The sequence below is a fragment of the Nylanderia fulva genome, unplaced genomic scaffold (assembly GCF_048542155.1).
Source record: "Nylanderia fulva isolate GAGA-0341 unplaced genomic scaffold, ASM4854215v1 Scaffold837, whole genome shotgun sequence".
In the NCBI taxonomy this organism is placed as follows: domain Eukaryota; kingdom Metazoa; phylum Arthropoda; class Insecta; order Hymenoptera; family Formicidae; genus Nylanderia; species Nylanderia fulva.
This window is the reverse complement of record NW_028190958.1, coordinates 9,312-23,628: the sequence shown is the minus strand read 5'-3', so window position 1 is coordinate 23,628 and position 14,317 is coordinate 9,312. Positions and strand designations below refer to the sequence as shown.

Sequence of the window (14,317 nt, the reverse complement as noted above, 5' to 3'; positions counted from 1 at the left end):
TCTTTTTCTCTCTTTTTCGGCGTTCAGAGTTACGGTTACTTTCGTGCCAGCATTAGTCGTTACCAAAGTATCAGCCAAGTTTTTGTGTTTTTGTTTGAGTTTTGTTCTTTCCATGTATATCCCACGAGTATGGCAGGAAAAAAAATGTCCACTCAGGCAGAGCCTCCATCACCTGGGTAAGGCGACATATATACCACAGAGGTTGCGCCAGGTGCCCCTGGGGGATCGTTTGCGGTCGCGCAACTAAACCTCCCCGCGGCCATGCAGCCCCAGACACGATGCCTCCCATCCTGGCTTGAAAGGGACCTCGGGGCCCCGGGTGCGTCATGCCCGTACTACTGTCGAATCGTCAGTAGCCTCCTGGGGAAAGTAGATAGGAACAGATGTCCGTGGTTGATTTAACGTGCGGTACCTGCTCAGAGAGCTTAATCACACGACCCCTATGGGTGCGGAATTGGGATAAGCCCAATCAGCTCGTTCCAGCAGGCCAGGAACTACCAGTAGCGCCTCCGAGTTTGTAGGACTCTTCGGCAACACACCGGTTGGGGCGAGCGCCTGTCCAACGCTCTACCAGCTGTGCAGGACTGGTGCCCGAGCAGATACGCTGCTCACCCGTCGAGGCCCGAGAGCCCCTAACCAGCATGCGGCTTCAACCACTACCCCCACGAGTCCGACCTCAATTGCCGGGACGAGGGACGAATCCCCCTGGGCAACCCGACTCCCGTGGTACCAGTCAAGATCACTGGTTGGATCTTCGTGGCCGAGACCACTCCCAGCTTTCGGAGGCCTACACCTCCCAGGCAGTGGTCGGCCTATGTTCCTCGGGAACATCGGCTTCTCTTATCCTCCTTTCAGCATCGCCCTCCTTCTCTGAAATACAATCTTCGCATACACACCAACACTTTCATACTTTTCCTTACATTCCAACATGCGACTCACATCCACACTGCCATTTTCTCGCACAATCACACCCCACTCACTCAGGTTCCTCACATCACCATACATTGGACACTCAACCAACACATGCTTTTAATTCTCTCTCTCCGCTCCGCATGCACAGCTCTCACTCTCAGACAGACCACGCTTATACAGGAATTCATTCAAACATCCATGCCCTGTCAGGATATAGCCCAGGCTTAAGCTAGGCTCGAACTCTCGGCACTCACCCGCGAACCTTACATTCTTTATAAATTCATACGTCACTCTTCCTTTCTCGCACTTATTCCATCTATTCTGCCACATCTCATACAGCCTTTCACTCACCAATTCCATACATCCTTCCACACCTTTCTCACGCAAGTCACTATCATTCACTACATTATACTCACTCATACTAATTCCCTTTCTCACCTTATACAAGACTCCTCTTCTCACGCACTCCAGGTCCCACGGCAAGCCACCCATAAGGACTTGCATGGCCGCCGTGGAGACCGTTCTACATACATTCAGACACGCACTCAACACCACTCGCTGGCACCTATTTATGAGCTCCCTCGCATAATCAAATCTCATCACTCTATATCATACACTCGCTCCATACATCACACACGACATGAACAGAACTTTGTACAACACAGTCACAGCTTTCTTTCCCAAACCCCACTCACTTCTCAACACGCGTCTTAATTTTCCCACCACATTCATACATTTCTTTCTCAGACACTCCAGATGCAACCTGTAGTTCATCCTTTTACTCACACAAACACCCAGATATTTTACGCTCCTCGCATACCTCACGCATCTATCATTCACTCGTACATTGGGAGGCCTCGTCCCAGCCATACTACCTTTCATCAACATCATCACAGTCTTGTTCTCAGACACACTCACACCTACTTTCACTCCCCATTCGTACACCATTCTCATCCACTTAGTACCCTTTCTCTCCAACTCCGCTCGGCTCTATCCTTCCACGACCAACAACAAGTCATCCGCGTACGCAACCACTTTACATTCACTCTCACGCAGCCGCCACAACAGTTCATCCATTATTAGGTTCCATATAAATGGATCACAGATGGAGCCCTGCGGGCAGCCACGCTTTACGTCTTTCCACACTGTGTCACACGCACCCATCATGCATACACGCCTGCCGCTAAAATAGCTCTTCCATAATTCAATTTCTTCACATTCAACCTCACGCAATTTCTCGATCACACATTCCCACTCTAGGTTATCAAACGCTCCTTTGAAGTCCACGAACACTCCTAACACATACTTTCTCTACGACCCATTCACCCAGTCATGCACTCGATTCCATGCATCCTCGGTCGACCGATTCCTTACGAATCCGTACTGGGCGTCACACATTCTTCCACACATCGTTCGCTCGAGTCTTCCAACCGTCATTCGCTCCAACACTTTCCCCAGCACGGACAGCAGTCAAATGGGCCTATAAGACCCAGGGTCCGACCTAGGTTTATCGGGAGACTTCAATAACACTACCACCCGCGCAGTCTTCCACGCCGGGGGGAAACACGCTGTATTCAGACATACATCATACATTCTTTTCATCCATACCGGGTCAGCACGCCAAATCGCTCGCAACATCTCAGCACTCACACCATCCATACCAGGTGCCTTACCCACTTTCATCGATCTCACTGCCACATCCACTTCGCTCCATTCAAACTGCTTTTCTTCCTCCCTCACGTCTCCCCTGGCGTCTATCGCCACGTTCGTCCTTGCTGCCGGGAAGAATCTCTTCCGCGCTCATCCGCGCTTTCTTTTTATGTACTCGTCACTCTATCACCCACTTTTATGCCACTTAATCTTACCCTATCACGCTTTCCCATGCACACCTTATATACATCGCTCCATGGATCCCTCTTCCCAGTCACGCACACAAATCGCTTCCAATTCTCCTCTTTCACTCTTCGCATTTCCTCCTTATACTCCCGCAAAACATACTTATATTCATTCATTCTTTCTTCCACTCTGCTTCCATTCCTCTTTCTCGCACGCTGGTAGGCACGTCTGCTCCTTCCTACAGCCTTCTTCAGTTTCTCAAGCTCATCCGTCCACCACACAAGCTTCCTAGCATACACAGGTTTACACCTCTTCATCCATCGATCATTCGCACTATGGATCCATTTCATCATTCGCTCTACACAGCTCTGCGCATCCGCTTCGTCTATGGCGCTCGCTGCATCCTCTAACGCACTCTTTCGCATATCACACATATATCCTTCTCAGTCTACGTCCTTGCACACCCATCTACGCATGCCCTCATTCGTACCTACATTCTCTCTGTGTACCATCCGTATTAACAATACGTTATGGTCACTCACTCCCCAGTCGGCTTTACTTCCCACTCATACCGGCACCCTCCATTCACGCCGTTCACGAAAGTAACATCGATGTCACTCTCCCCATTCGGCCCGCTGAACGAGTAAAACTCGCTTGGCTCATACAACAACATTCATCCCGCTCGCAATCATCCATTCCTCAATCATTCTACCACGCGCTTTACTCTCTCTGCTGCCTCCACCCTTGCTATACCACAAGGGAGAGACGGCATTCGCATCCATACCTATCAGCAGACGCTTTCTCCCGGCCGTCTCACATACTCTGTCCATGTACGCCAAGTACGGCTCGATACACTTACCATACTGGCAATACATGGACACCACATACATTTCGCCAAAGTCCCCCTTCAACCACACACTCACTCCAAGTTTATTCGTACACTCTCTCACGCACATCACGTCTAACCTAGAGTCATTTACCACCACTGCTGCTTTCACCGTCCCACTTTCGCACACAATCACATCCATATTTATGGGCAAGCCCACCACACGTCCATGCCTTTCATACGGTTCTTGCAGCTGTGCTACACTCACTCGACGTTCGCGCATCATCTCACCCAGATCACACATAACCGCATACGCTCTCTGGCAGTTATACTACACCACATTCACGCACCATTCATTCGTCATTTATTCTCGCTTTCTCTCTCTCTAACGCTCTCACGTATTCCGGACACACTTCGGACAGAACCGAGTGATCACATTTGCTCCTTTTCAGTTTACAGTTTCTACACACACTTTCCTTTTTACAATCTCTCATCATGTGTCCTACACATCCACATTTTTGGCACAGTCTTTCCTTTTCGGTGCATTGCCGCATCATGTGCCCAAATGCGAAGCACTTGTGGCACCTCAGAACACTGAAAAACTCTTTCACCCTAAAGGCCTTCCAATGCACAAACACTCGTCCGTCACTACAGAGCACATTTCTTATTGCACTCGTAACTTCTAATATCACATTTCCGCAGGTTGCATCTTTCTTCGCATTCCTACTCACAACACGCACACGTTCCATAAATACTCTCTCATCCACTCGCCCTTTCAAGCTCCTCTCATACATTTCTCTCATTAACACTTCACTCGCCATATCATTCGGCACATCGTACAAGATGATCTTTGGGCCTATCTTGCGAGGCAGCTCAACCTTTAGGCCAGCATTCTTAAACTGACCACACTCTCTTATTCTTTTCAACTCACTCTCGCTCATCGTCTCAATCGCTACACCTCCATTCCTCACTTTCCTCACCGCTTTCACACGCACATTCAGTGACTTGCTCACATGTTTCATCATTCTCTCCTTTACTTCCTCACTTGTCACACTCGCACTTGCATCATCCGCTCTCACTATTACCGCATAACTCTTCTCTTTCGTTTTCATTCGTTTTCACATACACTTCCTGTACCTTTTCAATCACGCTCTTTTCAACATTTTTCGCACTCACGCTCGCATAGCTCATTCCACTTCCGCCGTAGGCTAAATCCCGACTCGCTCGACGCATACACTCATCCAGTTTCCCCTGTATTCTCTCATTTTTGCACAACATTTTCATCATCTGTTCCTCATATTCTCCCACAATGTCCAGTATTTTCTCACTCGCACTCTTTGAAATTTTGTTCGTCTCCGTAAACAGGAATTTACGGAGTCTCGCACCAATTACTCTTATACACGCTATCTCACTCACTTCCGCAACGCTCTCATTCTCTCCCTCATTCATTAATCAAGAACGAAAGTTAGAAGTTCGAAGGCGATCAGATACCGCCCTAGTTCTAACCATAAACGATGCCAGCTAGCGATCCGCCGAAGTTCCTCCGATGACTCGGCGGGCTGCTTCCGGGAAACCAAAGCTTTTGGGTACCGAGGGAAGTATGGTTGCAAAGCTGAAACTTAAAGGAATTGACGGAAGGGCACCACCAGGAGTGAAGCCTGCGGCTTAATTTGACTTAACACGGGAAACCTCACCAGGCCCAGACACCGGAAGGATTGACCGATTGATAGCTCTTTCTTGATTCGGTGGGTGGTGGTGCATGGCCGGTCTTAGTTGGTGGAGCGATTTGTCTGGTTAATTCTGATAACGAACGAGACTCTAGCCTGCTAAATAGGCGTACCTTATGGTATCGCGAAGGCCCCCGGCTTCGGCTGGCGGGTTTTTACTACCAACGTACAAACAAATCTTCTTAGAGGGACAGGCGGCTTCTAGCCGCACGAGATTGAGCAATAACAGGTCTGTGATGCCCTTAGATGTTCTGGGCCGCACGCGCGCTACACTGAAGGAATCAGCGTGTGTTCCCTGGCCGATAGGCCCGGGTAACCCGCTGAACCTCCTTCGTCCTAGGGAGTGGGGCTTGCAATTGTTCCCCATGAACGAGGAATTCCCAGTAAGCGCGAGTCATAAGCTCGCGTTGATTACGTCCCTGCCCTTTGTACACACCGCCCGTCGCTACTACCGATTGAATGATTTAGTGAGGTCTTCGGACTGGTGCGCGGCAATGTCTCGGCATTGCCGATGTTGCCGTGAAGATGACCAAACTTGATCATTTAGAGGAAGTAAAAGTCGTAACAAGGTTTCCGTAGGTGAACCTGCGGAAGTATCATTAACGTTCCGGAGGTCCAGCTCTGCGTCGAGAGTCCTCTCTTTTGGGAGAGACGCGCGCTCGCAGCAGTCGGCGACTGAATGGACGCGCTGAAAAGGCGCTCTCAGAGAAAAAGAAAATAACGGATTTGACGAAATTTGTTGTTGTGTTTTGATATAACGACGGACGCCGTCGCGCCTCTCTGACCGAAAGTAGTCGGCAAGCAGAGCAGCGCGCCCGGCGGTAGTCGACGACGATTCGGAGCGAGACGCTTCGCGATCACGCTCGTGTGTGTGCCATTCTCCGGTCACACACACACAGAGCGTCGATTCGGCGTTGAGCGCGAACCGGTGGTAACCTATGCCCGCGCACGCGTGTGTGCAGCACCCACGACGTTCGTCGACGCGCGCCCTCCCCGTTGTCGCGTGGCAGCGGTCAGCGTGCCGAGAACACACGGTGTGCGACCGCGAGTGCCGAGCGAGAGGACCCCCATATATTATTATAATATATATATATAACACAGAGAAGGGATCGATGATATTTCGACCAATCTGTTAACTGTGTCGGTCCGACGGTTTCTTCTAAGAGCTTCCGCCCCGGCTCTCCCGTTGCGGGAGAGACGCTCCGAACGAGAAACACACAACTCTATCTTTGTGCCGTAGCCTTCCTGGCGGGAGGCGGCGGTCCGCGCGCGTCCTCGGACGCGCGCGGACAGGCTGATCGAAGAGCCACCACGATTATTCTCTCTCTCTCGTCCGAAAGAAGAGACCACAATGGTTGAACGAGAAGCGCGTTTCTCCGCGAACGCAAAAATTTCGAACGATTACCCTGAACGGTGGATCACTTGGCTCGTGGGTCGATGAGGAACGCAGCTAATTGCGCGTCAACTTGTGAACTGCAGGACACATGAACATCGACATTTAGAACGCACATTGCGGTCCACGGATACAATTCCCGGACCAGGCCTGGCTGAGGGTCGTTTTAGTACCCCTAAACTGCTTGCGTCCGAAAAGCGCGCACGGCCACGACGCGGGCGACCAGAAAATGGCGCGCGCGTCGCCTGTGCCCTGTGCAACGCTTACAATGGGCGTACGAGCGATCGTTGGACGTTCGCCCGAGGTGTCTGTGCCGCGCCGACCGGCCGCGGTGCAAATCCTGGCGTCGTCTGAAATGACACACCGAAATGATAATAATAAGGAGGAGAAGCGCACAAGCGTGTAAAACGTTGGCGAACGCGCGCCCAGAGAATGCTGCGCGAATTAAGAGGGGGAGCGTGTTTGTGTATCCAAGTCGTGTGTGTATGCGAGAGCCGAGGAGAAATGGGATGAGAGTAAGAGCGCGCGCAAAGGGAGCAACAAACGGCCAAAAAAAGGGTCAGGACGGTAAATGGCACCGCTTTCCCTAGAGCGGCGCGTGCGTCGTTGTCTCCCGAAAGTAAGTAGCGCTTGTCTCACCGTCTCTCCTCTCCGTACATCACACAGACTGACGGACTGCTCTCGCACTCTGTGCCGCGTCTCTCGGTGCGATAGCGCTCGCGCGTCTTATGCCGAGGCGCCCTAGCCCGCACAAATAACGGTATTACGGAGAAATATACGGCGCGTCGTCGTCCGGCGGAGAGAGCATTCGTAATCCTTTACCTCTTTACGGAGAAGGGTTTTGAATCGCGAGCCGACCGCGTGTCCGAGTCCACGAAATTTTCGTAAAGCGAAAAAAGGGGACCGGCGTGCCGCGTCGTGTACTCGTCGAATCAATTCCGCCCGAATTTCGTATATAAAAGAGAAGGGAGAGTCGAGAATCTCGAACCCCGCGATATATCGTCTCCATTACCACCAACGAGTGTGTGTGCGGTTAGCGCCCCGGCGATTTGCCTTCTCGCGTATTTCGTGTGCTGCCGCTGCTGCTCTCTCGTTCGACGCTCTCTCTCTCTCCCTCTTATAATATATATTATAGAGGAGAGACGACGATGAGCGACGCGGAGGAGGCAAACGGCTACGAAAACTCACTATGGCGACGACCTCAGAGCAGGCGAGATTACCCGCTGAATTTAAGCATATTATTAAGCGGAGGAAAAGAAACTAACCAGGATTTCCTTAGTAGCGGCGAGCGAACAGGAAAGAGCCCAGCACCGAATCCCGCGGTTCCGCCGCAGGGAAATGTGGTGTTTGGGAGTATCCGCTTATCCCGAGGTGCCGCGTCGCGTCCAAGTCCATCTTGAATGGGGCCACTTAACCCGTAGAGGTTGCCAGGCTCGTAGCGACCGGTGCGCGCCTCTCGGGTTGCTTGAGAGTGCAGCTCTAAGTGGGTGGTAAACTCCATCTAAGGCTAAATACGACCACGAGACCGATAGCGAACAAGTACCGTGAGGGAAAGTTGAAAATAACTTTGAAGAGAGAGTTCAAGAGTACGTGAAAACCGTTCAGGGGTAAACCTAAGAAACCCAAAAGATCGAACGGGGAGATTCATCGTCAGCGGCGCTGGCTTCGCGTCGGTCGGCGATGGTCCCGCGGAGTCCTTGCGGCTCGCGCGCGGGCACGCTACTGTGCGCCGATGTCCGGCGCTCGTCGTCGTGCACTTCTCCCCAAGTAGAACGTTGCGACCCGCTGGGTGTCGGTCTACGGCCCGGGTGCGGTGTCTGTCGCGTCGCCGGTATGACGGCACGCGACAAACCCTCGGTCGGCCCGGCCGGCTGCTCGGCGGTACGCGCAAGGTATCAGGCCCGCACTATTCACGGTGCGTCGAGACCGTCGCAAGCGCGCGCCACGGTATTTATTCGGAGGTTACGGACTTCGCGCCGTCCCCGGTCCTGGCCCGCTGTTGGTTACAGTACGGTACACCTTCGACAGGCCCTGCGAACGTCTCCCGCGGTCTCGCGGGAGACCGATACCGGTCCGCGACGCAACTGCTTGGGTACTCTTAGGACCCGTCTTGAACACGGACCAAGGAGTCTAACATGTACGCGAGTCATTGGGACTTGTCGCGAGACCTAAAGGCGTAATGAAAGTGAAGGTCGGCCTTGGCCGTCGACCTAGGGAGGATGGTGCCGCGTCGCGATGCGGCCTCGCACTCCCGGGGCGTCTCGTTCTCATCGCGAGAAGAGGCGCACCCAGAACGTACACGTTGGGACCTGGAAAGATGGTGAACTATGCCTGGTCAGGACGAAGTCAGGGGAAACCCTGATGGAGGTCCGTAGCGATTCTGACGTGCAAATCGATCGTCGGAACTGGGTATAGGGGCGAAAGTCTAATCGAACCATCTAGTAGCTGGTTTGGTTCCCTCCGAAGTTTCCCTCAGGATAGCTGGCACTCGGCCGTTCCGCACGGAACGCTCGCGAGTCTCATCTGGTAAAGCGAATGATTAGAGGCCTTGGGCCGAAACGACCTCAACCTATTCTCAAAACTTTAAATGGGTAAGATCTCTGGCTTTCTTGAATTATGAAGCCACGAGCATCTTCGGATCAGAGTGCCAAGTGGGCCATTTTTGGTAAGCAGAACTGGCGCTGTGGGATGAACCAAACGCAGAGTTAAGGCGCCCAACTCGACGCTCATGGGACACCATGAAAGGCGTTGGTTGCTTAAGACAGCCAGGATGGTGGCCATGGAAGTCGGAATCCGCTAAGGAGTGTGTAACAACTCACCTGCCGAAGCAACTAGCCCTGAAAATGGATGGCGCTGAAGCGTCGAGCCTATACTCTGCCGTCAGCGGCAAGTGAGGCGGCAACCGGGAGCGGGCGTTAATCTTCTCTCGCGTCGTCACGAAGCCCTGACGATCGCGACGGTGAGCGCAGAAGGGTCTGGGCGCGAGCCTGCCTGAAGCCGCCTTCGGTGCAGATCTTGGTGGTAGTAGCAAATACTCCAGCGAGGCCCTGGAGGACTGACGTGGGGAGAAGGGTTTCGTGTGAACAGCCGTGCACACGAGTCAGTCGATCCTAAGCCCTAGGAGAAATCCTATGTCAATGACGGCGTACTAATATATTCGAGTGTCGAGAAATAATAATAAATATTATACGAAAGACACATGCCCGTCGGGCGAAAGGGAATCCGGTTCCTATTCCGGAACCCGGGCAGCGGAACCGCATACAATTCGGGCCCTTCGTAAGAGTGGTCGTCGGGGGTAACCCAAAATGACCTGGAGACGCCGTCGGGAGATCCGGGAAGAGTTTTCTTTCTGTATAAGCGTTCGAGTTCCCTGGAAACCTCTAGCAGGGAGATAGGGTTTGGAACGCGAAGAGCACTGCAGTTGCGGCGGTGTCCGGATCTTCCCCTCGGAGACCTCGAAAATCCAGAGAGGGCCACGTGGAGGTGTCGCGCCGGTTCGTACCCATATGCCGCAGCAGGTCTCCAAGGTAAAGAGCCTCTAGTCGATAGAATAATGTAGGTAAGGGAGTCGGCAAATTGGATCCGTAACTTCGAATAAGGATTGGCTCTGAGGAGCGGGGCGTGTCGGGCTTGGTTCGGGAAGCGGGTCTGCTGACAGCCGGGCCTGGGCGAGGTGAACGTCGGCGTTCTCGCGCCGGTCCCGGGATCCGAGCTCGGTCCCGTGCCTTGGGCTCACCGCGGATCTTCCTTGCTGCGAGGCTTCCGTGGCGGCGCCAGCCGTCGTGGTCGCGTCCTTCTTCGGCGCCATTCAACGCTTCAGCTCAGAACTGGCACGGACTAGGGGGAATCCGACTGTCTAATTAAAACAAAGCATTGCGATGGCCCTCGCGGGTGTGGACGGCAATGTGATTTCTGCCAGTGCTCTGAATGTCAACGTGAACGTGAAGAAATTCAAGCAAGCGCGGGTAACGTCGGGAGTAACTATGACTCTCTAACGTTCTCTGGGACGTTCTCACATACCCCGTCCACCGGCCGGAACCCCTTTTGGCGCCTGTCGAAGATGTCAAAAGCTGCCAATCTCTTTGCCAATTCTTGTGGAAGTGTCTTATTATAACGGATCCTATGCTGAGAGGTCGGTACTCCGTCGGACCTGGCCGATCGGACATACCCCCCTTCTCAAGGAATACCGTTCTGGTTGTGGCGATTGATGAGGGGATCGTCTCTGTCAGGAGCAGCAGATTGAACAGAAACGCACGAAGAATCGCAGGTAAACAGCGTTCCACATCCTCGGCGTAATCTGGTCCAATCCGGGCGCAGTGCCAGTCGCTACGGAAATCCTGTTTCACCTCTGCAGGTGTTATAGGATCCCAGAGCAAGGTCTTATCCGCCACAGGAACTGGATCCGTGGCCAGCGCCATCGCCCAGACCTTCGAGGTGAACGTAACGGCCCCGCCAGCACTCGCAGCCTGTGGCCGCTTCCCCAAACGACTCACCGCAAGTCCGTCATGTCTCCATCCGCACCGCTGGAGCCTCCAATAATGGGGCGCCAGCATTTAAGAATTCGACAGCAGACGGCCTCGTCGCGCACCGAGTCGCCCTCGAGAATACGCGACAAACAGGACTTCTTGTTCTTTCTGTAGAGGGATTGCACAATTGCATACTCCCTCTTTCTCTTCTGCTTCCTTGCCTCTCGTTTACTGGAGGACAGTGCTTCTTTGCCGAAACGCGTTGCGGAGGGCGCACTTGTAGTGGCAGAGGAAGATCATGCCCAGCCATCTTTCGATAGCCAAGACGTCGAACCTCCCGCCGTCAGAGCATCTCTTGCCGTGCCAGCAAGAGTATCAGCCTCGTAGCTACGGAACCGCCGCACTCTGCTCTACGAGTGATTGTATCTTGTCCCGCAGCCTCTGAGAACTTTGTCAGGGGGAGGCTGATGTGCTTTGATCGTCAGTACTAGCCTCAATGGCCGCAGGAATGGTGTCGGCTCGTGTCATCACTGCACTATCCCTATCGGCCCTCATCGATCACAATCGGCGCGACGACGATTGGATCTCTTGGCAGAAGTCTCTAACCATCACTCGGTGAAGGCTCCTGTCGCCGTTTACCCCTTGATGCTTCGAGACTCCTATTGGGGACCTTGTCTCCAGATACTGGTTAATGAAAGGTTCCCCGGCTAGGTGCCTTCAGCCTCAGCGCGTGCCATGATTCTAGTTTTTTCCACTGACCATCTGGCCTTTACGCGGTCAACATTGATAGCACTGTTGGCTTGTAGTGGGTGTGCACGTACTTGTGGACACCAAGACCACGCATGTTTTGGAATTTCGCCTAACAATGCTCACAGCTGACCATCTCCTCCTCTAGGCTGTCCACTTCAGCCTGGCTGGTCCTTATAGTGATTCGCGACGGACCAGCTGCGACCCCGTCAGGGTCCTCCGCATCCGCACCTCTCGCGCGCTCACTCAAGCGGCACTCGCACGCAGACCCCGGCCATCCGAGAACCCGGGACATCAGAATCATTCTTTAGCTTTATTCATAATTTACTGCGTGTAGGGGGGCAAACGGATTGACAACCGAGAGCCCCCCAGAACCCCGGTCTTTCTTGGCCCTACAACTCACCATGACCGTAGGCGCATGGGCCGAAGCCCAATTAGGGGCGCCCTTCGCTGTACACTCGCTTAGTCGACACCTACCGAGTCTAAACTTCCAAGTAGGCCGTTTCCGGGAGCACCACGAGGAGGTGGAGGTACAACTTGGACGTGAGAGGCTGAAGGTCCTTACTAGAGGGACTTCGTTGGCGCATCACGAACCAACCACAAACTCTCTCTAAGTACCATCGCGGCGTGTTGTACTTTGAGGACAGAGAGAGTCATAGACTACTCCCGTCACAGTCCTTTCATCCGTGCTTTGGGACGCCCGGAGGCGCTGTCGTTCTCTGCAGCGTCGATGTTTGCATGTGTCCTGCGTGTGGTTGCGCAACACGCAGACCAAGTTTTTGTTCCTCTGTGGTCCTCGTGTGGTTGCGTGTAGTAACTCGCAGCGATTCCACCCTTAGTCTCCGTCATCGAGCACTCACGAGGGCATCTCTTATCCGCAACAGCGGCTGAGGTTGTTGCTTACTGTCTCCTTCCACGGTATTATCACCGATGGACCGGTGGGTACTGGCTCTCCAAAACCCCTCAAGGTAGGATATCATCGTACGCACTGCGGTGCGACGATGCTGCGTTTTCCCCAGGATGTTCCTGCTGGATACCTGCATGCGCCGATACAAGTGGCGGCTTGGATGCCTCATATTGAGAACTTTGATCCCAATTCTGAAGCATAACCGACTGCAGCGGTTGTGTCGGATTACTCTGCCCGCTCAATGCGCAACTGCCGACCCACGTATGTGGCTAGGCAGCTGTTGTCTGGTGTTGTCAACCAGATGCGAGTGCTGGGCTCCATAGATTGACGACACCGCTGAGCTCCATACAGCAGTGTGCGGCCTGGTTGCGCGAGTCTGCCGATGAGTGGACCTTCCGAGAGGTGTCGGCCTGCCAACCTGAGCTCCTACTGGGTATCGGCTGGCGCCGATGCATCCAGGGGCCGACTACCGTGCACTATCACACATACGGGCTACCTGCATAACCGTCTAGAGCGAGATGCTCCCGAGGTCGTGGGATGGGCGCGACTAATCGCTGTCTTGCCGGTTGTCCCGAAACGAGACGCCGGCTCACTGCGTGCAACCTGTTTCAGAACGCCGAGGGAGAATCCTGCGGCATGACTACCTTGCCGTCAATTTTGGTGGCTTATTTACAGCAAAGGGATGGCGCGTTGAGCGGACAATCGTATTCGACGTCTGCCGGCCGGACGCGGCCCGACCTGACCTCGCTAAGGGGGTGAGGGCAGTGGGCGTAGACGCGCAAGTAGTGTCTAGCGAACCGTCGTTTGGAGAGCCCACTAGCGTCGGTGGAGATTACATCAAATTTAATATCTGGCCTGCCGCTGTGGCGGAGCGCACAGGAGTACCTCGAAGAATTTTCGTTTTACCGCCATTACAATTTCGTGGCAGGGTGATCCTTGAGCTCGCGAAGCGAGTCTGAGTTGCGAGAGCTGGGTTTAACGTCCGCCCAGCTCCGAACGTTGACGACTCGAGGTTTTTGTGGGCTCAGATGGCTGAACTCGAAACGTTTTTAACGTAATGACATCGCTTTATAACAAACGGATGCGAACGTGACCTCATTGTGGTGTCATGATGTATGGCGCGTAGAGTTTGGGGGCCTCGGCATCAATCGCGCGATTTTGAATGATTGCGGAATGTCGCGGTGAATTACGATCTTGCCTTTGGCTAGCTCCGCGTCACGCGCCAGGGTGTTGACTGCGAACACCACAGAAACAGCTCTTCAATATGGTTGTCGTTGCGACTTTGGCGACTGTGATTTGTAGCAGTCGTCGCGCACCGTAGACAACCTAGCCAAATGGCCTTGTCATCTAATTATTGACGCGCATAATGGATTAACTAGATTCACTTTCCCTATCTACTTACAGCCACATGCCACAGTCGAGTCGCAAGACAAATGGGGCTTTTCATATGTGGCGCTCACACATAGTGTGTAGTAGCGTGGCTCCCTCTATGCTTGTTTCGCC

The 14,317-nt window shown here is 53.3% G+C and overlaps 3 pseudogenes; all 3 read left to right on the top strand.

Annotated features, from left to right (window-relative positions):
* Positions 1-5,167: 5,167 nt before the first annotated feature.
* On the top strand, positions 5,168-5,895 carry LOC146719847 (small subunit ribosomal RNA; annotated as a pseudogene; the record flags this gene model as incomplete).
* Positions 5,896-6,703: 808 nt separating this feature from the next.
* Positions 6,704-6,858, top strand: LOC146719846 (5.8S ribosomal RNA; annotated as a pseudogene).
* Positions 6,859-7,913: 1,055 nt separating this feature from the next.
* Positions 7,914-10,238, top strand: LOC146719845 (large subunit ribosomal RNA; annotated as a pseudogene).
* The last annotated feature ends 4,079 nt before the right edge of the window (positions 10,239-14,317 follow it).